A 23,913-nucleotide genomic window follows, 5' to 3' on the forward strand; every position below is an offset into this window, starting at 1 on the left:
TTTTTTTTAGCTAGCCTTAGTGCCCTTTGGTGCCTCAATATTTACCTTTCCACCCAGAATAAAGGGACTACAGTGATTTCCTGGATGGTTCCTCACCAGCAGTTGTTCTCGTCTAGACTAGCATGACCAACCTAATCTTTTTGGATATTCATTTATATTTCTTTCTTTGAAAGTTATGAAATATTTCAAGCCTACAAAAAAAATAGATAGCAATGTAACTGATACCACATCTCATCTCTCAGCTTTGTCAAATCTTATGATTTTGTCATATTTGCTTTAGATCAATTTTTTAAAGTCTAAACATTACAAGTTAATTGCAGTCTACCCCTTTCCTCCCAAACCACCAATCAGGAGGTAACCACTATCCTAAATTTGGTGTTTATGATTTTCTTTTTAATAATATTTCATTGTGTTTTCAGTGACTTTACAGAGCAAATCAGGTTCCCATTTGACAATTCCTATAAGTATTGCTCGGTGACATTAGTTACACATTTCACAATGAGTTAACATTCTCTTTAATTGTGTTCTGGGTGTTCCAGTTCTCCTGCCCCTTTATCTTCTCATCTTTGCTTTAGAGTAATTGTTGACCTTTTGGTCTTAGATAGATGATTTTTTAAGGCAGCCGTGTACTCATGTGTAATATCCTTTATTTTGTGTGCCAGTCTCTTATTTCACTAAAAGATGACTTCTGAGGACATTTTTGGTTCAAGGTTTGAAGAATATCTCAAAGTGAGAGTATCAGGGAGTCCTCTAGTCTCATCTGGTTCAATAAGTTTTTTTTTTTTTAAGAATTTGAGTTCTATTCTGCATGTTTCTCCCATTCTGTCAGGGTCCATCTATTGTGGTCCTGATCAGGATCGTTGGTAGTGATAGCCTGGCACTATCTAGTTCTATTGGTCTCAGGGCAGATGAGACCATAGCTCATGTAGGCTATTAGCCTTGTAGACTAGTTTCTTCTCTGAGACCTTGGTTTCTTTCTTTTTCTTTTGCTCCTGATGACTGGAGGCCAATAGTAGTATCTTAGATGGCTGCTCATGATCTTTTAAGATACCAGACACTACTCACCTCACTAGGATGCAGAACATGAACTTTATGATGCTGGTTGACTGAGTTATCCCATGAGACTAAGATCCTAAGCCTTCAAACCCAGAAAACCACTCTCGCAAAGTTTGGTTATGTCTGAGAAGTATCTGTAACTGTGTTCTCTATGAATGTACATGTGTATGCATACATATCTGTACATAGTGTACATATAGATACTTCTATCTGTGCACAAATATGTACTCACCTATACATACCCATACACATATATGCCTATACACCTACATATGTGACCATACAATCATTTTTTGGTTTCCTTATGTTTTTATACCTTACTACATATATAAGTGTACACAAACAAAAATTGTTTTACATTTTTAAGCAGTATGTAAATGACATCATACCATAAATATTCTTCTGTTACATGATTTTATTGGCTACCATTATGGTTTTTTGCTTTTGGGCTTTTTGTTTGTTTTGAGATTTAGCCATGTTCATTCATTTAGCAAGTGTTTGGGATGCATCAGTAAACAAAGCTGACAAAGATTCCTGCCCTTGTGGGACTGATATTCTAGCAAAGGAAGACAGAAAAGAAATGATAAACACCATTACTTTGTGAATTAGGAGTCCCTAGGTGTTGCAAATGGTTAATGCACTGAGCTGCTAACGAAAAGGTTGGAGGTTCAAGTCCACCCAGAGGCACCTTGAAAGGCACCTTGGTGGTCTCCTTTCAAACAATCAATGATTGAAAACACTATTGAGTACAGTTCTAATCTGACACGCATGAGGTGACAATGAGTCAGCATCAACTCAGCAACTGATTTTTATATTGTGGATTATAATTGTGTGTTTGAAAGGAGGGCTTGCTAAAGAGAGAAAGAAAAGCAGAGTAGGGTGTGTGGGCTAGGCAGTACCAAGAGGAGAGTTTTCAGTTGGTTGGGGAAGGGCATATAGAGGAGATCATATTTGAGCCAAGATTTAAAGAAGGTAAAAGAGGGAGCCATGGAGAGTGCTCCAGATAATGCCAGAAAAATCAAGGGGTGGGGTTGGGGTGCTGATCTTCTAGAGGCTTGCAATGGGGAGCCATCAGGGCTTTGAGCAGAGGAGAGACATGATTTGACTTACATTTTGAAATGTTGATACATGTAGTTCTGGTTCATTAATTTTAATATTTGCATAGTGTTCCACTGTGTGATTATACATTAAAGTTATTTATTCATTCTCCTATTAATGGACATTTGAATTGTTTCCATTTTTATTACACACAGTGCTGCAGTGAACATTTTTATATTTCTGTCTTGGAGCACATGTGGGAGAGCTTTTCTAGGAGGGGAATTATTGGATTGTGGGCTATTTGCCTCTTCAACTTTATTAGCTCTCGCTAAATTGCTCTGAAAAGAGCGCATCCCACTTTATTATGCCACCTGCAGTGTAAGTGGAGGTTTCATCTCCTGCACAGCCTCACCAACACTTGACATAGTATCTCATTGTGGTTTTAATTTCATTTCCCCATCCATGGTGACATTGAACACATTTCCCCATGTTTATTTGTGTTTTGGGTTTTTCTTCTGATTGTTCATGTTCTTTGATCATTATATTGCAGGTATTTGTCTTTTTTTTTAATTGATTTTTAGAAATTCTTAATATATGCTAAATACCAATCCTTTGCTGAGTATACAAAATCCTTTATTGATTATATGTAATACAAATATCTACTCTTCTCTGGCTTGTCTTCACTTCTGCAAAAGGAAAAGCTTCTAACTGGAGGCACTTGTGTCAGACATAAGAATGAAAGGGCCAGCATGCATTCCCAGGAAACGAAAGGTCAAGATGTAAACCATTTGTTCATGGGAAGAATATGTCAGGATGTAAGCAATTTGTTCCAAGGAAAAATGTGTTCATGATTTGCATGATGTATAATCAAACTGGCTGGTGCTGCTCACCTATGTGTTAACTCCCTCCCTCCTAACCCAGTGACTGACCTTTACATTTCAAAGGACTTCAAGCTGAAATTGATCTTATCTATAATCAGTCATTAACCCCCTACCTTTCCTTTGTTCTCTATGTATATAGACCCGTCTCTCCTCTTGAACTGTGGAGGGCTTTGTATTTTTACTTAGTGCTGCCCAGCTTGTGCTGTATTATTCCTCAATAAAACTCTCTCTTTTTTTTTTTTTTCTTTCAGTCCTAACAGAGTGTGGGATTTTCTTCTTTGACATTCCTGGTGTCAGAAGTCAGACTTCAAAGGTGCATTATCTTTGATGATCCACCAGGGCATCCAGACGTGGGCACAGTAACTGCTGAGTTACTTTGGGCTCTCTACTCCCAAGAATTCTTGGGAATCATTTACGGTAAAAAACAAAACAAAACTCTTAAATCTGAGCTCCACTCCCTTGCATTTATAGCTCTCCAACTTTTATTGTGGATTTGTTTTGGTTCTTGCAAGTAAAAGTTTGTTTTGTTGTTAGCGTCATTATGAAAAGGGAAGTCTGTATCTTAAGGAGATTTGGAGCCACCTTCTGGGACGCTAGCTCACTACATGAACAAGCATTATGATCTGTCATCATGCATGTTCATGTCTGCTGGCATAACCTCACTTGAGACAATTTGGAAAATCAGTGGCCGCTTTGCGGTTGTTTTCATCTCTCTAAGTTAACTTTTCTGCACCGTAGATTAGAGAACTGAGGCTACTGGAGCAAACTGCTTCAGTGGGATCCCTATTTTGATTGGTATATTGAGGTTGCTAAGAAACATCAAAACAATAACGTTGGTTCCCTGCAGGACACTCTCTCTAAATTAACTAAGCAGAATAAAGAATTACAATGTTAAATTTCAGATAATACTTCTATTCCCCTGCTAGCTGCTCCCACCTCTTCTGCTCCCCTGTCAGCTGCTGTCATCTCTTCTGCTCCCCTGCTGACTGCTACCTTTTTATAACCCTCTTTGCCCTCCTACTACTCTGATAACACTTTATCTAAACTCCCTTTTTTTCCCCAAAAGACCTGTTATATGAAATACATCTCTCAACTCAAATAAACCTTTGCCTGAAATGCCCTTCAAAATTTGTCCCAGCAGTGATACTGAAGATTCCCCTTGTATCACTTTTGCCTGATAGACACACTCAGAGTTACATAGCATTGTGAAAGATTTTCTGAAACTCCATGAGGACCCCTACAAATTTTCTGAAGAATGTAAAATCCTTGTTGAAGCCTACCAGCTGGGGCTCCCCAACCTATACCATCTTGTTCATATGACTACTGGCCCAGGGGAAGCCCAATTATAGGTAGAACAGGCATAATGAAAAGACCACAAAGACTGTTTAGCCTTAAATATTGATAAAATGGCCACCGAGCTATTGAAAGACTCTCAAGCCATGAGTGAAAAATTGCTGGAGGCCATCCCTAAGGTTTTTCTCATGGTGGCTCTTAATCTGCAAGGGGAAATTATTTTACTTATTAATGAAGAAACTTGACAATTTTTAATTGACACTGGATCCACCATGTCTACTATTAATCCCACCTGTTTGCAACAGCCCCTGCCCCAGAATACTAAAACCTCAAAAGTAATGAGGGTCACCAGTCAGAAACAGACGTTGATTCATTCTCAACCTATTGCACTATCTCTTAGTCTGATTGAAGACTTATACCCTTTTTTGCTTAGTTCTGATACCCCTGTCAATTTATTGGGAAGGGGTCTTTTATCCAAATGGAATTGCCATTTACAATTTCATGAAAAGGGGGAAATATTGAGTCTGCCTGATATCACTAAGTTAACAGAGACAGGCTCTGAACTGGACAATATTCAGGAAGAAGCCATTTGCAAGCACTTGTCATGCCGCTCTGAAATTCAACTCAGCACAGCCTTCTCCCTTCTGATATCTTTTCCCTGGTTCCTAAAAACTTATAGGTCACCACATCCACAGATGCAGGCTGAGTTTTGTCTGCTGAGCTGATTAAAAACCTCTGCCCCAAATTTCCCATTATCCACTCAAACAAGATGCAAAAGAAGGACTGTTTCCCATCATACAAGGTTTCCTTTCTAAAGGTCTAGTTGTCCCTGGTACCTTATGATACTATTGTTCTTCCAGTTAAAAAACCAAATAATAGGGGATGGAGATTTGTTCAAGATTTGCATGCGACCAACTGTATTGTTATTCCTAGATACCCAGTAGTACCTAATCCTCATTTATTACCTTCCAATATCCATTCAGATACAACTTATTTGACAGTTGTGGATCTTTACAGCACCTTTTTCAGTATTCCTGCGCATTCTAAAAGTCAATGTTTGTTTACTTTTACTTGGGTTAATCAACAATTTACCTGGATTGTAATGCCCCAAGAATTTACTGAATCTCCCACCTACTTTTCTCAGATTCTTCACACAGATTTGCAGCCTTTACAGTTTACAAACAAATCCACACTGCTACGATACATTGATGATTTGCTAGTTTGCTCAGCCTCCCAGCAGGCCTGCATTGATGACAGTGTAGCTTTATTAAAACATCTGGCAGCTTGTAGACATAAGGTTTCCAAAAAAAATTTACAATTAACTCAGCTTTCTGTTAAATATTTGGGCCACCTAATTTCTGTAGAAGGCATCTCTGTTGATCCTAAAGAGAAAGAATCTATTCTTGTCTTTCCTATACTCAAAACAAAGAAACAGCTACAGGAGTTTCTATGACTCTGCAGATATTGTTGAACCTGGATTCCCAATTTTTATTTGTTGGCTCAACCTTTATACAAATATTTAAAAGCCTCTGAGCTAGATTCATTCCAAATTGCACCAGAAGAGGCCATAATTCAATCAAAAGTGTCTTTAACTCATTTGCTAACTGAAAGGTCAGCAGTTTGAACACACCAGGTGCTGTGCAAGAGAAAGATGTGGCAGTCTTCTTCTGAAAATACTTACAACCATATAAACACTATGGGGCCATTCTACTCTGTCCTCATAGCATTGCTATGAGGTGGAATTGACTTGACAGCATTGGATTTGTTTTGTTTTGCTTTTTAATGAACACACCTACTCTAGGTTTTCCTAAATACTGCCTACATTTTCCCTTATTTGTACATGATGTAGCTGGAAATGCTTTAGGCATACTAACACAACATGGAGGACAACAAAGACCTATATGTCATTACAGCCTACAGCTTGACTCTGTAGCCAGATGATACCCTTAGGGCTGTGGCTGCTACTGCCAAACTAGTGGAAAACACAACAGATATGGTGCTGAAAGAACTGAAGAAAAAATTCAAGCCTTGAGTTGCAATATTGAAGGATTCTATGAGCAAAATATTGAATGATGCAGGAAACATCAAAAGAAGATGGAAGGGATACACAGAGTCACTGTTATAAAAAAAGAATTGGTCAATGTTCAACCATTTTGGAGGTAGCATATGATCAAGAAACAGCAATACTGAAGGAAGAAGTCCAAGCTGCATTCTTCAGCTAAAAACAAGGCTCCAGAATTGACAGAATACCAGTTGAGATGTTTCAACAACTGGATGCAATGCTGGAAGCACTCACTCATATATGCCAAGAAATTTGGAAGACAGTTACCTGGCCAACCAACTGGAAGAGATTCATACTTATGCCCATTCCAAAGAAAGGTGATTCAACAGAAAGCAGAAATCATTAAACAATATCATTAATATCATATGCAAATAAGATTTTGCTGAAGATAATTAAAAAATGATTGCAACAGTACATTGACAGGGAACTGCCAGAAATTCAAGCCAGGTTCGGAAAAGGATGTGGAACGAGGGATATCATTGCTGATGTCAGATGGATTCTGGCTGAAAGCAGAGAATACCAGAAAGATGTTTGCTTGTGTTTTATTGACTATACAAAGGCATTTGACTGTGGATCATAGCCAATTATGGATAACATTGCAAAGAATGGATGTTACAGAGGATTTAATTGTGCTCATGAGGAAACTGTACATAGACCAATAAGCAGTTGTTTGAACAAAACAAGCAGATACTGCATGGTTAAAATCAGGAAAGGGTACATCAGGGTTGTATCCTTTCATCACATTTATTCAATCTGTATGCTGAGCAAATAATCAGAGAAGCTGGACTACATGAAGAAAAATGCAGCATCAAGATTAGAGAAAGACTCATTAACAACTTGTGATATGCAGATGACACAACCTTGTTTGCTGAAAGTGAAGAGGACTTGAAACACATACTGATGAAGATCGAAGACTACAGTCTTCAGTATGGATTGCACCTCAACATAAAACAAAAATCCTTACAACTGGACCAATATGCAACATCATGATAAACAGAGAAAAGATTGAAGTTGTCAAGGATTTCATTTTACTTGGATTCACAATCAATGCCCATGGAAGCAGCAGTCAAGAATTCCAATGATGTATTGCATTGGGCAAATTTGCTGCAAAAGACCTCTTCAAAGTGTTAAAAAGCAAAGATGTCACTTTGAGGACTAAGGTGTGCCTGACCCAAGCCAGGGTATTTTCAATCGTCTTATATACATGTGAAAGCTGGACGATGAATAAGGAAGACCAAAGAATTGATGCCTTTGAATTATGGTTTTGGCAAAGAATATTGAGTATACCATGGACTGCCAGAAGAACAAATCTGTCCTGGAAGAAGTACAGCAAGAATACTTTTTAGAAGTGAAAATGGCAAGACTTTGTCTTATGTTGTTTGGACATGTATCAGGAGAGTCCAGTCCCTGGAGAAGGACATCATGCTTGGTAGAGAGTCAGTGAAAAAGAGGAAGACCCTAAAAGAGATGGATTGACACAGTGGTTGCAACAATGGCCTCAAACATAGCAACGATGTGAGGATGGCGCAGGACTGGGTAGTGTTTCCTTCTGTTGTACATAGGGTCGCTATGATTCCGAACCAACCCAATGACACCTATCAACAATAACAACAACAACATGCCCCATGCTGTGTCTGCCTTACTTAATTCTGCCTTGACACAACACCTTTCTTTCAGCAGGCTCACCTCCTGTGAAGGTCTTCTCCAGGCTGCATTTAACATTAGAATACATTCCATGGCCTGTCAAATCCAGCTATTCTTCGCCCTATAACTAATGAAAATAACTATCTCATACATGCTTGTCTAGACTTGATTTAGCAACTTTTAACCTTTGAAAAGACTTAAAAGAGACCCCTTTAACTAATCCTGATTTAGTTTTGTTTGTGGATGGTTCCTATTTAAAACCTAATCCTTCTAGTCATCATTATCAAGCTAGATATGCTGTTACCACTTCTAGTGAAGTCCTTGAATGTTAGGTTCTCTCTGAAGCTACTTTGGGTCAACAAGCTGAATTAATTGCCCTCACTAGAGCTTGTGATTCTGGCATGTTATGGAAACAAAGGATTTTTAACATCTTCTGGAAATGTCATAAAAAATGGAGCTTTAACCAGACTTAATGGTCTGGCTGAGACTAGAGGAATCCCGGTGGTCATGGTCCCCAAACCTTCTGTTGGCCCAGGACAGGAACCATTCCCGAAGACAACTCATCAGACATGGAAGGGACTGGACAATGGGTAGGAGAGAGATGCTGATGAAGAGTGAGTTACTTGTATCAGGTGGACACTTGAGACTGTGTTGGCATCTCCTGTCTGGAGGGGAGATGGGAGGGTAGAGAGGGTCAGAAACTGGCAAAATTGTCACGAAAGGAGAGACTGGAAGGGTTGACTCATTAGGGGGAGAGTAAGTGGGAGTATGGAGTAAGGCGTATATAAGCTTGTATGTGAAAGACTGACTTGATTTGTAAACGTTCACTTAAAGCTCAATAAAAATTATTTTAAAAAATGGAGCTTTAGTAGCAGAACTTCTAGACACTCTATTACTCCTCTCTGAAATTGCTGTGATAAAAATACAAACTTACCGACCAAAAGGAGTACCCCAATCTGAAAAAAATTATAGTAAGTAACCTTGCTGATATGGCAGCCAAACAAACTGCCTCTCAAGTTATTTCTGGACTTGTGATAAATAAAGGGACTTCCCAAATTTGACAACGGATAACTCTGACCTTCATTAATTAACTTTACAAAAACTTTTTTTTCTTCAGTATTTCAGTTATTTTTATCGTCAAATAATCTTCCTGTATGGATATATCACATTTTATTTATTCATTCATCATTTGATGGACATTTAGGTTGTTTCCATTTTATGGTTATTATGATAATATTGCTATGAATATTCATGTGTATTTGGGGGTGCATGTTTTCATTTCTTTTTTAATTTAATTTAATTTTAATTGTACTTTAGATGAAGGTTTACCGAACAAACTAGCTTCTCATTAAACAGTTAGTACACATATTGTTTTATGATATTGGTTAACAACCCCACCACATGTCAACACTCTCCCTTCTAGACCTTGGGTTGCCTATTACTAGCTTTCGTGTCCCCTCCTGCCTTCTTGTCCCTGCCCCTGGGCTGGTCCCCCTTTAGTCTCATTTTGTTTTAAGGGCCTGTCTAATCTTTGGATGAAGGGTGAACTTCAGGAGTGACTTCATTACTGAGATAAAAGGGCTTCTGGAGGCCATACTCTCAGGGTTTCTCCAGTCTCTATCAGGCCAGTAAGTCCAGTCTTCTTTGTGAGTTAAAACTTGTTCTACATTTTTTCTCCAGCTTTGCTTGGGACCTTCTATTGTGATCCCTGTCAGAGCAGTTAGTGGTGGTAGCCGGCCACCTTCTGGTTGTACTGGACTCAGTCTGGTGGAGGCCATGGTAGTTGTGGTCCATTATTCCTTTGGACTAATCTTTCCCTCTTGTCTTTAGTTTTCTTCATTCTTCCTTGCTCCTAAAGAGGTGAGACCAGTGGAGTATCTTAGATGGCTGCTCACAGGCTTTTAAGACTCCGGTTGCTACTCACGAAGTAGAATGTAGAACATTTTCTTTATAAATTGTGTTACGCCAACTGAAATAGATGTTCCCCAAGACCACCGTCCCCTGAGCCCTCAGCCCAGTAATTTGGTCCCTCAGGGAGTTTGGATGTGTCAACTTTAGAAAAGCTTTTAAAACACCAACAATTAGCCCAAACATGAAATTAAGGCATGGAAAAACACAGGCTGTTACCCAGATCCTGCCTCTAAACTGTGGACTGGGCCTAATAAGAAATCTGTCTTACCCAATTTCTTGCATGTTCATATGATGTGAGCCTTACGTGAAGGTTCACACATAGGACTAGATAAAATCATTGAGACCTTAAAAATATATTGGTAGGGAAAAAAATTTTAAAGCTGCCCCATTTGCTCTCACTACAATCCTAGAAAACACCTTAAAGTCCTACTTGGACAACACCCTTTACCTTTTGGGTCTATGCTTGAATCGCAGCTCGATTTTATTCGGCTTCCACCCTCAAGTGGTTATAAATATGTATTGATAATACTTTGCAGATTTTCACATTGGGTAGAAGCCTTCCCCTGCCAGCATGCTACTGCAGCCTTTGTAGCAAAGAAACTTCTTGAAAACATCATACCCACCTGGGGAGCACTAAAAACTCTTTGTAGTGATTGGGGAACTTATTCCATCAGTCAAGTAATCCAAGAAAGTTGGGTTTTTCCCACTTTTCAAAGGCTACATTGTCCCTATCATTTGTAGTCTTCTGGCCTAGTAGAGAGAACTAATGGAATAATAAAGACCTAAATAGCCAAGCTTTGTGAGACTTTAAATTTATCCTGAACGAAGGTTCTTCCCTTAGTTCTTTCAAACATGAGGTCTACATCATTTATATCTTACAAAATTACTCCCTATGAAATAATTACTCAGAGACCTAACATAAGGTCCTTCCTTATGTTGCCTACACTGACTCTAATATCATTCAACCTGAATTACTTTGTCAATCTTTAACCCAGTTATTCTAAAGGATATATTTCACAAGTTAGAGAAGCTTTTGACAAGCAGCAACTAGACCCCTGAGTCTGCCTAACATCACCCCAGGAGAATATGTGTATTGGAAAAGACACCAGATAAAAAGACTTATCAGAACTTTATTGGAAAGGACTATACTTAGTCCTCCTCATCAATCCATGTGCAGCCAAATTTGAGAGAATAAAACCTTTATTCATCATCACAGTTAGAAAAGGCTAAGATTTCTCTTTGGACTAGCCAAACAACCATAGAACTGGAAATGACATTTAAACACCCGTGGCCAGACACAAATGACATCTGAGGCAGACAGCTGATCCAAGACCCTGGACCAGGCCTGAATATGCATTTCTTTGTTTTCTTTTGCTACGATCATTCCTCCACTAATGTATTCCTAGATTGGGCAGATGTTTATGCTCACCATTTTAACAGGTTTGATTGTTGGATATGTGGTGCCCTTCCAACCTCAAGCCAGTCTGGCCTTTCCTGGTGGGTCTCTCCACTACAGGGATCTGATTGGGTTGCTCTTTATCTATGAATACAAGAACAACATAGAACTAGTTCATTATTACAGGAAATCACTATTAATAAATTTTCCATTGATAAACAGCCTCTTTTTGGATCTGAACAAAACCCAGGCCTTAGCTTAACCTTTAGTCTTAGCACAAATAATTTACGATATAAAATCACCCAAGAAGGGCTAGCTAAAGAATCTTCCAAACCGACAAACAGTACACTTCATATTGTAGGCCCATATCAACAACTGTGACAGATTCATCTGGTTAACTCCCCCATAGGGAGACTAAGTCAGGTTGCTTCTCTTTGCTGGGTACAATTTAATCATACCCATGTGAATAACTCTGCTGTCACCAGACCTATGGGATGGCTTCCAATGTCTGAATATGCATCAGCTATAATCATGCAAGCTACTGATTGGCTCACCACTGACTGGCTAAGACACTCAGGGATCTATTGGATAGCTCCTAATGGCATCTTTTGATTATGTGAGATCAACCTTTGGCCCTGGCTTCTTTCTGCCAGGCTGGATTAGAAGATGCACCCTGGGTCTGAACTGGACTCAAGGACGTATTTTAACGAAACTCCCTTTACCAGCTGAGACACCCATATTAAGAACTTGATAGTCTCAATCACTGTTTCATTGGCTTGATCATTTAGCAGCAGTATTCCACCTCAGATAGGACTTGAAGATGTTACGGCACATGTAGAAACATTATCCAAATATATATACAAACTGCCCTAAATGGTAGTGCCCATGGACTTCGGGAGATCAATACTGAAACAGCAATGACAAGAAAAGTAGTACTCCAAGATAGAATGGCACTTGACATTCTCACTGCAGCCCCAGAGGCACCTCTTTCATAATAAAATCTGATTGCTGTGCCTATATTCCTGACAATAATGCTAATATTACACTATGCTAATCTTTGCGATGTGTAATATCTTACCTTAACAGTCCTGTTTCTTCCCTAACTGATAAGTAATTGGTTTTACTATTGGCGTGGATGGTGGAAAAAATTGCTTCTGTATTTTGGAAACTTTATATTTCTCTTCGTTTCTACTGTTGTAATTATAAAACGCTGTTTTGCTTTAGTTTGGAGCAGTTTACCCATAAAATGCCGTACTTCAAAATCATTTGACCCTTCACATAAAATCTTGCTGGTTTCACTAATGATTGTGTTGTTTAATCACCTCCCTTTTGTCTTCCTGGGTATGTTTCATCATTCTGTCCTAACTGAGAAATGTTCCTCAAATGTGGCCTTGCCTGTTAAGATGCTCTCCATAAAACTTTCTCACCCTGAAGATGAGCCATATTAGGTTGGCAGAGTGAAGAAAACATTTATTAACCAAAGCTCCTCAAGAAAACAGACAAAGTCTTTGCAGAAGAAAGACTACTCAATTGTGGGTGATCAGCACCCCTTAGTGTAGGCTTGATCAAAAGGGGGAAATGTAAACAGAAAAATTTCAAACTGGATGCACTCATATCAGATGTAAGAATGATGGGGCCGACATGCATTTCCAGAAAGTAAAAGATCAGGAAGTAAATCATTGGTTCATGGGAAGAATGTGTCAAGATGTAAACAATTTGTTCCCAGGAAAAACGTGTTCATGATTCCCATGATGTATAAATAGAACCATCAAACAAGCTGGTGATGCTCACCTAGGTGGTAATTCACTCCCTCCTAGCCAAGTGGCCGACCTTTACATTGCAAATGCTTCAAGCTGAAGTTGATCTTATCTATAATCAATCATTAGCCCCCTACCTTTCCTTTGTTCTCTATGTATACAGGCCCCTCTCTCTGCTTGAACTGTGGAGGGCTTTGTATTTTTACTTAGCGCTGCCCAGCTCGAGTTGTATTATTCCTTAATAAAACTCTTTTTTCTTTCATTCTTAACAGAGTATGAGATTTTCTTCTTTGACATTTTTCTTTATGACATCTTTTGTTGTACAGAAGTTTTTAGTTTTTATGCAGTTGAATGTTTGAATCTTTTTTTTTAAGACCTGTGCTTTTTGTGTGTCTTGTTTAAGAAATGCTCCTTGATGACAAGGCCATAAAAATTGCTCCTTTTCACCTTTCCTTTATATTTGTTAATGCAATCAATCTGGGTAGTGTTTAGAGGGAAGGGGAAGATTGTTCTGTCTCTTTAGAGATGAGGTTACATATCTCTGCCTGGATTCTTTAGAGCTGATTTCATGGTTTAACTTTCTGTGGCCAGTTGTATTCCTTTATTGACAGGGTCTGGGGAAGGCTTACTGAACCTTCTAATTCTAGGCAGATTTTTACTGAATAGACCTGGGGTAGGGCTCAGGAATCTGCATTTTGATTTTCAACTCAAGTGATTTTGATGTAAGAGGTCTCCTTTCAGAAACACTAAACTAGTTAAAACCAGTTGCCATCAAGTCCATTCTAACTCATGGCAACCCCATGTGTGTTAGAGGAGAAGTGTGCTCACTTGGGTTTTTAAAAAATCTTTTAAAAATAAGATTGTGGTATATATATGGGTAACAAAACACTTGCCATTTCAACAATCTCCACATGTACAGTTCCAAAGTGTTTTCAATGGTTGGTTTTTTTGGAAGTAGATCGCCAGACCTTTCTTCTTGAGGCATCTCTGGGTGGACTGGAGCCTCCAACCTTTTGATAAGCAGCTGAGCACATGTTAAGCATTTGTACCACCCACTTGTGGTATTTCTGTTATAGCAGCACTAGATGACTAAGACAGAATTAATATTAGTTCTAGTTGGTCTCCTCTGATCCTTCTCTCTTCCAATCCAAATTATACAAATTAATCTTTCTAAAGCACACTTTTTATATTTCAAAAAAGTCAATAATGAGCCTTATACTCTACCTACTAAAATCTAAACTTAGACATTTAAGAACTCCATAGACGTCCATCCTTTAGCAACTGACATACGGGTTGTGCTTGCTCTTCTCCTACATGTGCTAAGTTTTTTTTTTTTTAACATTTTACGGTGGAAAAATTCAAATATACACAAAAGTAGAGAATACAACAAACCACCATCTACCCACGTAGCTTCAGCGGTCGTCAACCTATGGCCCATCTTGTCTCATCTAACCCCCACCCACTCACTCTCTGACCCCACACATCACCATTGTTTGGACTCCTGCTCTTCTTTTTAATCTTTATTTTTTTCTGATCTTCAGACAATGTTTCTTATAAAAATTTCAAACACTGCAAATGTACAGAACAAAGAAAGTGAAAGCCTCCCATAATCTAACATTTCTGAAAGAATCATCATTTGTAGTTTGGTGTAGATTCATTCAGATTTTTTTTGCTCTGCACATATTAACCTATAAACTAATTAATATTTTCACAATATTAATAACCATATTTAATCTGTTTTGCAAATTGCTTTTTCCATTTAACAATATATCTTGGATACGAGCCAGATTAGCTCCTGCAGATTTACCTTGTTCTTTGTAGCAGCTGGATTGCATTACTCTCTGTGCTGTGCCATAATCTATTTAACCAGTCCCCTTGATGGACATTTGAGTGAGTAGTTTCCATCTTTTCACTATTACAAATAAGGTTACAGTGAACATGCTTTTACGTGTTTGTTTCTGCACTTGTGCAAGTATATCTATGGGAAAGAAGCCTGTCTTGGTTATCTAGTGCTGCCATAACAGAAATACCACAAGTGGATGGCTTTAACAAAGAAAAATTTATTTTCTCACAGTCTAGTAGGTTACAATTCCACATTCAGGGTGTCGGCTCCAGGTCCTTGTCCTCAATCTTCCCCTGGTCGAAGAGTTTCTCAGGCGCAGGGAACCCATGACACACTTTGCTTCTGGTGCTGCTTTCTTGGTGGTATGAAGTCCCCAACTTTCTGCTTGCTTCCCTTTCATCTCTTGAAAGATAAAAGGTGGTGTAGGCCACGCCCCAGGGAAACTCCCTTTACCCTGGGTCAGGGAGGTGACCTGAGTGAGGGTAGTGTTACAATCTCACCCTAATCCTCTCAACATAAAATTACAATCACAAAATGGAGGACAACCACACAGTACTGGGAATCATGGCCTAACCAAGTTGACACATACTTTTGGAGGGACACAATTCAACCCATGACAAAGCCCAACGTGAAATTGCTTGGTCCATAGGTGAAGACATCTTAAGTTTAAACAGATGCTACTAAATGTATAAAATATGTCTCTTTTTCCACATTCCTGAGTATCTAATCTTTGCCAATCTAATAAACTAAAATTGACATCTCACTTTAATTTAAATTTATATTAGTTTAATTGTGGGTGAATTTGAGCCTCTTTTCATTGACCTATTGACCAAATATCAGAACTTTAAGGTTGGGGTAGAGAAGGCAGCATTACTGACAGCAGAGCAATGGGGAGGGAGAGTTTGAGCTTGGAGAGATGGCAGGCTAGGTGGCTGGACCATCCTATGAGCTAGAGGGAGCTACTGAGGGTTTAAACCAAAGAGTGAGGGTCAGATTCTCTGGGCGGAGACCTGCTGGAGTCCCTGGGTGGTACAAAAGTTTAAGTTCCTAACTACTAACCAAAAGACTGGTGGTTCTAACCAACCCAGAATTGCATTGGAAGACAGGCCTGGTGATCTGTTTCCAAAAAGGTCACAGCCTTGACAACCCTATAGACCAGTTCGACTCAACACATTAACAACAGCAGCAGAGAGCCTTTTGAAAGCCCGTGTCTGCCTCTGCCCTCATGTCTGAGAGGAGCCCAGCTTCAAACAACACCCCTCCACACTGCCCCCCAGCCAGAAACTTCCACCTTCAAGGTGAACACATGCTCAAATAAGGTTTCAGTCAGGATTTGGTGGGGGAACTTTGGGATCATCAGAGGACTTCAACACTTAAATTATCAGAAGAAATTTTCATAAAACTGTACTTTCTATACTTCACAGCATGTACAGTAGTTAATATTAACCTAAGTTATTTCACGCATATGAATTTTTTAAAATTCACTGTGTAGCCACTTCATCCATTCAACCAACAAATATTTTGAAGATTAAATGCAAAAAAAAAAAAAAGTCCCCATGCTTAAAGATAACCAAAGGAGACAGTACAAAATATAGAAAAAGAAAACCTGATTTGAAAATAAGTTGTAAATGAATAGGAAACTATAATGAAAAAATATATCTTAAAATGTGATTTACTTGATGGTACAGTTCTAATTTACAAGAATCATGAGCACTTAACAATATTTTATCAAAAATTTATAACCTGAATCTAATCATGATGAAATATCAGACAAATCCAAATTTAGAGGTCTGTAAAAAAAAAAAATCTTTTAAAGCATCAAGGTCGTAAAAAGCATCAAGGTCATAAAGATTAGGAAAGGCTGAGGAATTCCTCCAGGTTAGGGACAATAAGAAGACATGAGAACCAAAAGCAACATGTGATCCTGGACTGGATCCTGGGCTGGGAAATGTAAAAGCTTTACTGGGACAATTAGTGAAATTTGAATATGAACCGTAGATCAGGTAACAGTAATTTAACACGGCTAAATTTTCGAATTTACACGGCTAAATTTTCAAATTTTATAATTGTGCTGTGATTACTGAAGAGGATGTCCTTGATATTAGGATCTAAGACTGAAATATTTTGGGGTAAAGTCTACTACTTTCTCTAAAATGGTTCATTAAAAAGATAAGAGGATATTTCATAGAGAGTAATAAAGCAAATGTGGCAAAAATATGAACAATTGGTGAATCTAGGTGAGGAACATGTGGGAGTCCATTGAACTGTTTTAGTAACTTTTCTATAAATTTGACATATTTTTCAGAATTTAAAGTTTAAAAAAAAGCTTTTTAAGATATATAAAGGAATGGTATGAGTAACTGTTGAGAGTGGCCCCTTCACGCTCTCCAGTTCCTGGGTGGTGCACTAGGCTGCTAACGGAAAGGTTGGAGGTCCGAGACCACCCAGAAGTACCTCAGAGAGAGGCCTGATGATCTACTTGGTTGTGAAAAATCAGCCATTGAAAACCCCGTGGAGCACAGTTCTACTCTCACACAGATGGGGTCGCCATAAATTGGAATTGACCCAACTTCAACTGGTAAAGATAAATCATGCCGTCTCTAACCATGTGAGTAGAGCAGAACAGAGCCCTTTTAGTCACACTGATGTCCTCCCTTGCTCATAGAACAACATAGTGGCTCTTGGGAAAAAATACCGATGGCGGAGCTTTAAGCTGAAGTGAGTTGTGGAGACAAGGTTTCACCTAGCACTTCCAACCAAATTTGCCGCCAAACGACAAGCATTATATCAGACCATAGCTCTGCTGCAGAGCCCTGGTGCTGTAGCGGTTAAGAGCTCGGCTGCTAACCAAAAGATCGGCAGTTGGAATCCACCAGCTGCTCCTTGGAAACCCTACGGGGCAGTTCTACTCTGGAGATGGCGACGGGTTTGGTTTTTTTGGTATAGCTCTGCTAGAGGCTGAAAGTTATTCCATCCCCTCTCATGGTTCCTTTTTTTTTTTTTTTTTTTTAACATTTTAGCATTTTAGTGGTTCTTCTTGCATGCTGAGATCAAGAATGCTCTAGAGGCTTCTTAGATTAGAGTTAGGCTTATTTGCATAACATAATCCGGGCCATCCCTTTTCTTTTCTTTCCAGTTAGAAAAGAACTTTCCTTTTCCTCCTAGCCCTGGAAGAGAAGTAGAGATTCTTCTGAAGCTGCCGCAGGCCCCCTGTGGACGAGGATCTGCCCTTCAGCCCACCCAGTAGGGAGCCAGAGCCGAGCTCGGTGAGTCTACGAGGGGCTGGAATCCTGTGCCTGACGGGGCCGGGCCTGCTCTGAGGCTGAGCTCCACTCTCACATGCCCGTCAGTGTTGAGGCTGCTGACCTCCGAAGCTGAGGGCTTAGAACCAGGTGCTGGTGGGTCGATTTCAACTCAAGGAGACCCCATGTGGGTCAGAGTAGAACTATGCTCCATAGTGTCCTCAGTGGCTGATTTTTCAGAAATAGATTACCGGGCCTTTCTTCCAAGGTACCTGTGGCTGGACTTGACCTCCAGCCTTTTGGTTAGCAGTGAGCACATTAGCCATCTGACTGCCCAGGGACTCCAGAGCTAGGGTAGTACCTTGAAGATTCACTACATTTTTATCACAAGTTGAACATGACTGTTTTGTGACAGAACTTGATAGAAAATGAGAATTTTTTTCTCCTTGGGTACTAGGTAGATTTGCCTACAGTCACAAGTTTGTGGCACTCGCTCACAAAGTGGAACTACAGTCATTGAACAAGTATCTATCTATAGGGTGCCTATTGGGGAGTTCAGTGGTGAACTAGATAGTCACGGTCTCTGCCCTCATAGAGCTCAGAAAAGAGTGAGAAGGGTCGATTGTTATAATACAATGTGTCTTAGCTCAGAAAGAGCAATTGCCTACAGCCTAAACAACGTATATTTTGAATTAATATTTTTTCTTGATAAAAAATGTTTTAGGGTAAAAAACACCAAACCAAACAAAACAAAACAAAATCACCAGTTGGAGGGAAAAACATTTGTACATGTCTGTCAGCTGAAGGGCTAAATTAATACAAAAAAAGACCTTCTATCCAATAGAAACCGAGGCCAAGGTACTTGAGTAGACAGTTCGATGAAAAGGAAATACAAATGGCTCTTAAACATATGAAAAGGTGCTCAACCTCATCCATAATAAGAGAAATGCAAATTAAAATTTCAATGGGATACCACTTTCGCACTGGCAAAGAACACAAAGGTTGATGACACTGTTGTGAAGGGCTGAGGTAACAGGCACTCAAGATGTCACTGACGGGAGTGTGTATTGGAACAACCTCCTTGCCCGGCAAGTTGGCCACAGCCCTCAAAATTAAAAGTGCACTTCCTTTGACTTAACAATGCCACTGCTAGGACTTTATGCTACAGACACACTTGAAACTTGCAAAATGTCATCCTGTGAAGTGAAAAAGCAAGCTCCAGAACAGTATACATCAAATACACTTATATATAAAATCACGGGGCATAGGTTTCTTAACTTTTCCCCTAATGCTGGGCACATCGCTTCATGTTTTTATAAGTAACGCTGCAATGGACATCTTTTGCGCATGACTCTGTCCACTTCTCAGGTTTTTTCCTTGGGATGATCTAGATTACTGGGCCAAAGGGAAAGAAGAATGAATTAATGATAACAACCATTGCAGCAGCTATCAGAGTTTGTTAAACGGGCTTATTTTTTCTCTTCGTCTTCATAAGCACTCTGAGGTGGGGAGGGAGTATCCCCATCTTGTACATGAGGAAAGGGCTTTCAAAGGTGAAGCGGCTTGCCCGGGGCCACACAGCTGGAATGGTGGAATCAGAACCCAGATCTGCTTGAATTCGGAGCTCCTGCTTTAGAATTCCCCCATCTGCCTGGGGCATTTTTAAGGCTATTGATACTCTATGCCAAACTACTTTCCAAAAACTTACCGGCTTACTCTCCCACTGAGGGTGGCCAACACCCAGGCCAGTGTCCAGGATCACAATGTTTTCTTTTCGCTAATTTGGAAGAGAAGAAATAGTAGCTCATTGTCTTGATTATCGTGTCTTGGATAACTAGCGAATCTGAACATTTTTCACAGTTTATGAGCTGCTTGTACTTTTCCCTTTTTGTTAATTGTTCATGTTGGACTATATATTTCAAATATAGATAAAACATTCTTAATAAAGTAACATGTCAATCCTTATCTAGTCTTGGTAAAAATGCTGGCTCATGAGGGCAAAAGCAGTAGCTGAGACAATCAGATGGGTTGTTCTGGGTCCCGCGTCCTCGCCTGTACACTGTAGACCTAGGTCCGGGAGGCCTTGGACAACTGTAGGAGACAGCTGTGGCATTCCGATTGAGAAAGGTGGCAGAAAGGAGTTGAGTGTGATAATTAAATAAAACCAAAGCTGATACACACCGTTTACATACACTGTATTGCTTTATGCTAGAGGAACATGTCTGAGGCCAGTGTCACGGGAAGAACCCTTTCCTTCTGCTGGATTGTTGATGCTAGACTGGTGATAGCCTGGGGCTCCCAGGCTAGGAAGCTCCTGGCTGCAAAGGGGCCGTTCTAGGAGCAGAGCTCTCAGGAGCGAGTTTGTCAGTTTCCAGAGCCTTCTGCCCTGCCCTGCCTGCTTCCTTCTCCCTGTGCAGGCCTGCTCCCGAGAAAGAGGAGGAAGGCTGGGCACGGTTCCAGGGCAGAGGGCTCAGAGGCAGCGCCCAGCCGGCCCATCTTGCCCTACCCAGCTAGAAGGCAGTGGGACGAGGCCGGGGCGAGGGTGGTCCTGAGTGAGGTGCAGAGTTCCGGGAGGCAGGCCTGAGGAGAAGGGAAGCTGACTGGCGGGGCCTGCTGCCCTGAAGTTTTGTGCGCCTGACAGCAAGGTGAATTCTTTCATAAAGGATCTCATTCATACGCTGCCAAGACATCCGCCACCTATTCTTGAATTCACAGAAAAATTAAAAGAAAAACAACAGCTTGGCTAATTTAGCAACTTGTGAGATGCAGCTGGTGCTCCTTTGCGCGCCGAAACGGCCGGGCCTTTGGGCCCCCGCCCGCGCCCGCCTCCCGCCCCCGCCTCGGAGAGGACTTGCAGGAGTTATTTTGTGTCCTGCAGCTCCAGGCCTGATTGTGACAGCTGAGTGACTTAGCTGGCACCGTGGGATGCAGAATGACAAAGGCGCAGAGCATCGGGCGCCCTGGCGGGGAATGGCGGGGGAGGGCGAGCGGCGGGCGCGGGCTTGCACTGGGGAGCTGCAGCTCCAGCAGCTGCGAGGGCGAAGCAATAGGTGTTCTCCCTCATTGCACCTCTCTCAGTAAAATAACTCAAGTATGAATTAAGAGGGAGGTGGTTAGACCCCAGGCCTCCCCGGAGGCCTGGCCTCAGGCTGTTGTTTTCTCCATCGCTGCCGGTAGCACCTTCACTTTCGCCCTTCCAACAAGTGCTGGGGTCCCCTCTTTCTGCCCCAGAGTCCGCTTCACTGTGTGGGCGGCAGCTCTCACATCTTCATGCCTCCTCTTCAGGTTCTCCAACCTCCTTGTTGGCCACCAGCCTCCTCAGGCGCCAAGGCCTGAAGGCCTCGGTGTGGGCACCTTGGGGGCTACTTCTGATCACAGGAGCTGTCTGGGCCGTTCGAGGTGGCCAAGTCGCTCAAGGCGCGCTCTGGACCCCTTAACCGCCCCCCTCTCCAGCCACTCTCAGTGAGCAGCGGCTTTAAGCCTGAGTTCTGAGTCCAACATATTGGGCTCTCCTCACTGAGGGTGCATAGAGTGTCATGATGAAGAGCCAGGGTAGGAATTCCGACCTCAGGCAAACCACTCAACACCCTAGAGCCGCAGTTTTTTGTCTGTAAAATGGGGGATGATAGCAGTATTTAAAGACGATTGTCTGAGTATTAAATGAGCTAATGCAGGGAAATCACTTAGCCCTTAAGTACTCCATAAGTGGTAGCTATTAGTAATAATATTGCTAAAAGCCATGTTCAGCAAACATCTCCCTCAGTCCACTTTGACATCCCCAATTCCCACGCTATGTATCCTCAGAGGTTTTGAGTGGAGCCACAGAATTACACAACACCATACCCAACTTCAATCCCCCAGGCTCCCTTTACAGACCAGGAATAAAATGTACTTTCTCTAGCCACCTTGCAAATTAGCTTCTAGGTTATTAGTCATTTCTTAGAGCGCCAATACTAGGCCAAAAAGCAACAAAGGGCACTGGAAGAACTTGGGGCAGAATTCCTTTCAGAAGAAGCATCCATATTCCCAAATCAACATCGATTCTTCCAAAAAAGCCAACAAATAGTAATGAGAAAGTTTGGAAGTTACAAAGTCAACCTAAAGTACTGAGGTGGTTCTGTTTTGTTCTTTTCCCCTTTTAGGGCAAACTACAGTAAGAGGATAGCCTGGGAGAGACAGCATGTTGTTACGTTAGGTACCCTCAGGTGGGCTCCCACCCATGGAGGCCCTGTGCACAACAGAGCACCGCCTGGTCCTGTGCCATCCCCACGATTGCTGCCATGCTTGAGCCCATGGCTGCAGCGACTGTGTCAGTCCATTTCATCGAGGGTCTTCCTCTTTTCACTGACCCCCTACAGAGCATGATGTCCTTCTCTAGGGACTGATCCCTCCTGATAACATGTCCAAAGTATGTGAGATGTAGGCGCCAACACCATAATTCAAAGGCATCAATTCTTCTTTGGTCTTCCTTATTCATTGTCCAGCTTTCATATTGCATACAAGGTGATTGAAAACACCACGGCTTGGGTCAGGCCTGCCTTAGACTTCAAGGAGACATCTTGCTTTTTAATACTTTAAAGAGGTCTTTTGCAGCAGATTTGCCCAATGCAATGTTTTTCTTTCTTTTTTTTTTTTTTTAGTGTGCTTTAAGTGAAAGTTTACAGCTCTAGTTAGTTTCTCTTACAAAAATGTATACACACATTGTTATGTGACCCTAGTTGCTATCCCTATAATGGGACAGCACACTCCTTTCCACTCCGGATTTCCTGTGTCCATTCAGCCAGCTCCTGTCCCTTTCTGCCTTCTCATCTTGCCTCCAGACAGGAGCCGCCCATTTAGTTTCATGTATGTACTTGAACTAAGAAGTACACTCTTCACGAGTATCATTTTATGTCTTACAGTCCGGTCTAATCTTTGCCTGAAGAGTTGGCTTTGGGAACTGTTTTAGTTCTGGCTTAATAGAGGGTTCGGGGGCCATGTCTTCTGGGATTCCTCCAGTCTCAGTCAGACCATTAAGTCTGGTCCATGCAATGCTTTCTTGACTGCTGCTTCCATGGGTATTGACAGAGACAGCATAGCCCCTGGCTTTTGCAGTTTTTTCACTTGAAGAAACTGGTCCACTTTTCAACTTATCAGTAGTTTTAAATAAAGCACTGTGGGAAAGGTCAAAATCAACATGATCTATTTGATACTTTTATCACAATCATCACCAATGGACAGTCAGCTGGGGCACTTGGAGAAATGGATAATTGGGGAGGGGGGAAGTGCTTTTATCCCAGCGACACAATCACTGAGACTTGAGAAAAGTATTTGTAAAGTATTGCATTTAGGGCGTATATTAATTTAGGTTAAGCAACACTTACTGCTCTAGTAGACAAACTTTACCATCTCTTTGGCTTAACACAGCCGGGTTTATTTCTCTTGTTATGTATCCAAAGCTGGGAGAGGCAGGGGTTGGGAGCGGAGGGCTCTGCTTTATTCAGTCATTCAGGGGCTCAGTCTAATGGAGACTTTGCTGACTTGTAGCTCATCATCTGGGACACATGGCCTCTGAGATGCTACCACAGGGAAGGAGATGAATAGAGAATGACTCACCCTGGTTCTTAACTTCCTCAACCCACATCACTTCCACTCATAGTCCGTTGGCTGAAACTAGCCACATGGTTCCAACCTAATCAAAAGGAAGTCTGTAAAATGTAGGGGAGCAAAGGGACTATTTGGTGAACATTAGTCTCTCTGCCACACAGAGAAATACTGCCAACTCTACTAATAAAACGAATTTGGAGCTGT

The sequence above is a fragment of the Loxodonta africana genome, chromosome 16 (genome assembly GCF_030014295.1).
Source record: "Loxodonta africana isolate mLoxAfr1 chromosome 16, mLoxAfr1.hap2, whole genome shotgun sequence".
Lineage (NCBI taxonomy): Eukaryota > Metazoa > Chordata > Mammalia > Proboscidea > Elephantidae > Loxodonta > Loxodonta africana.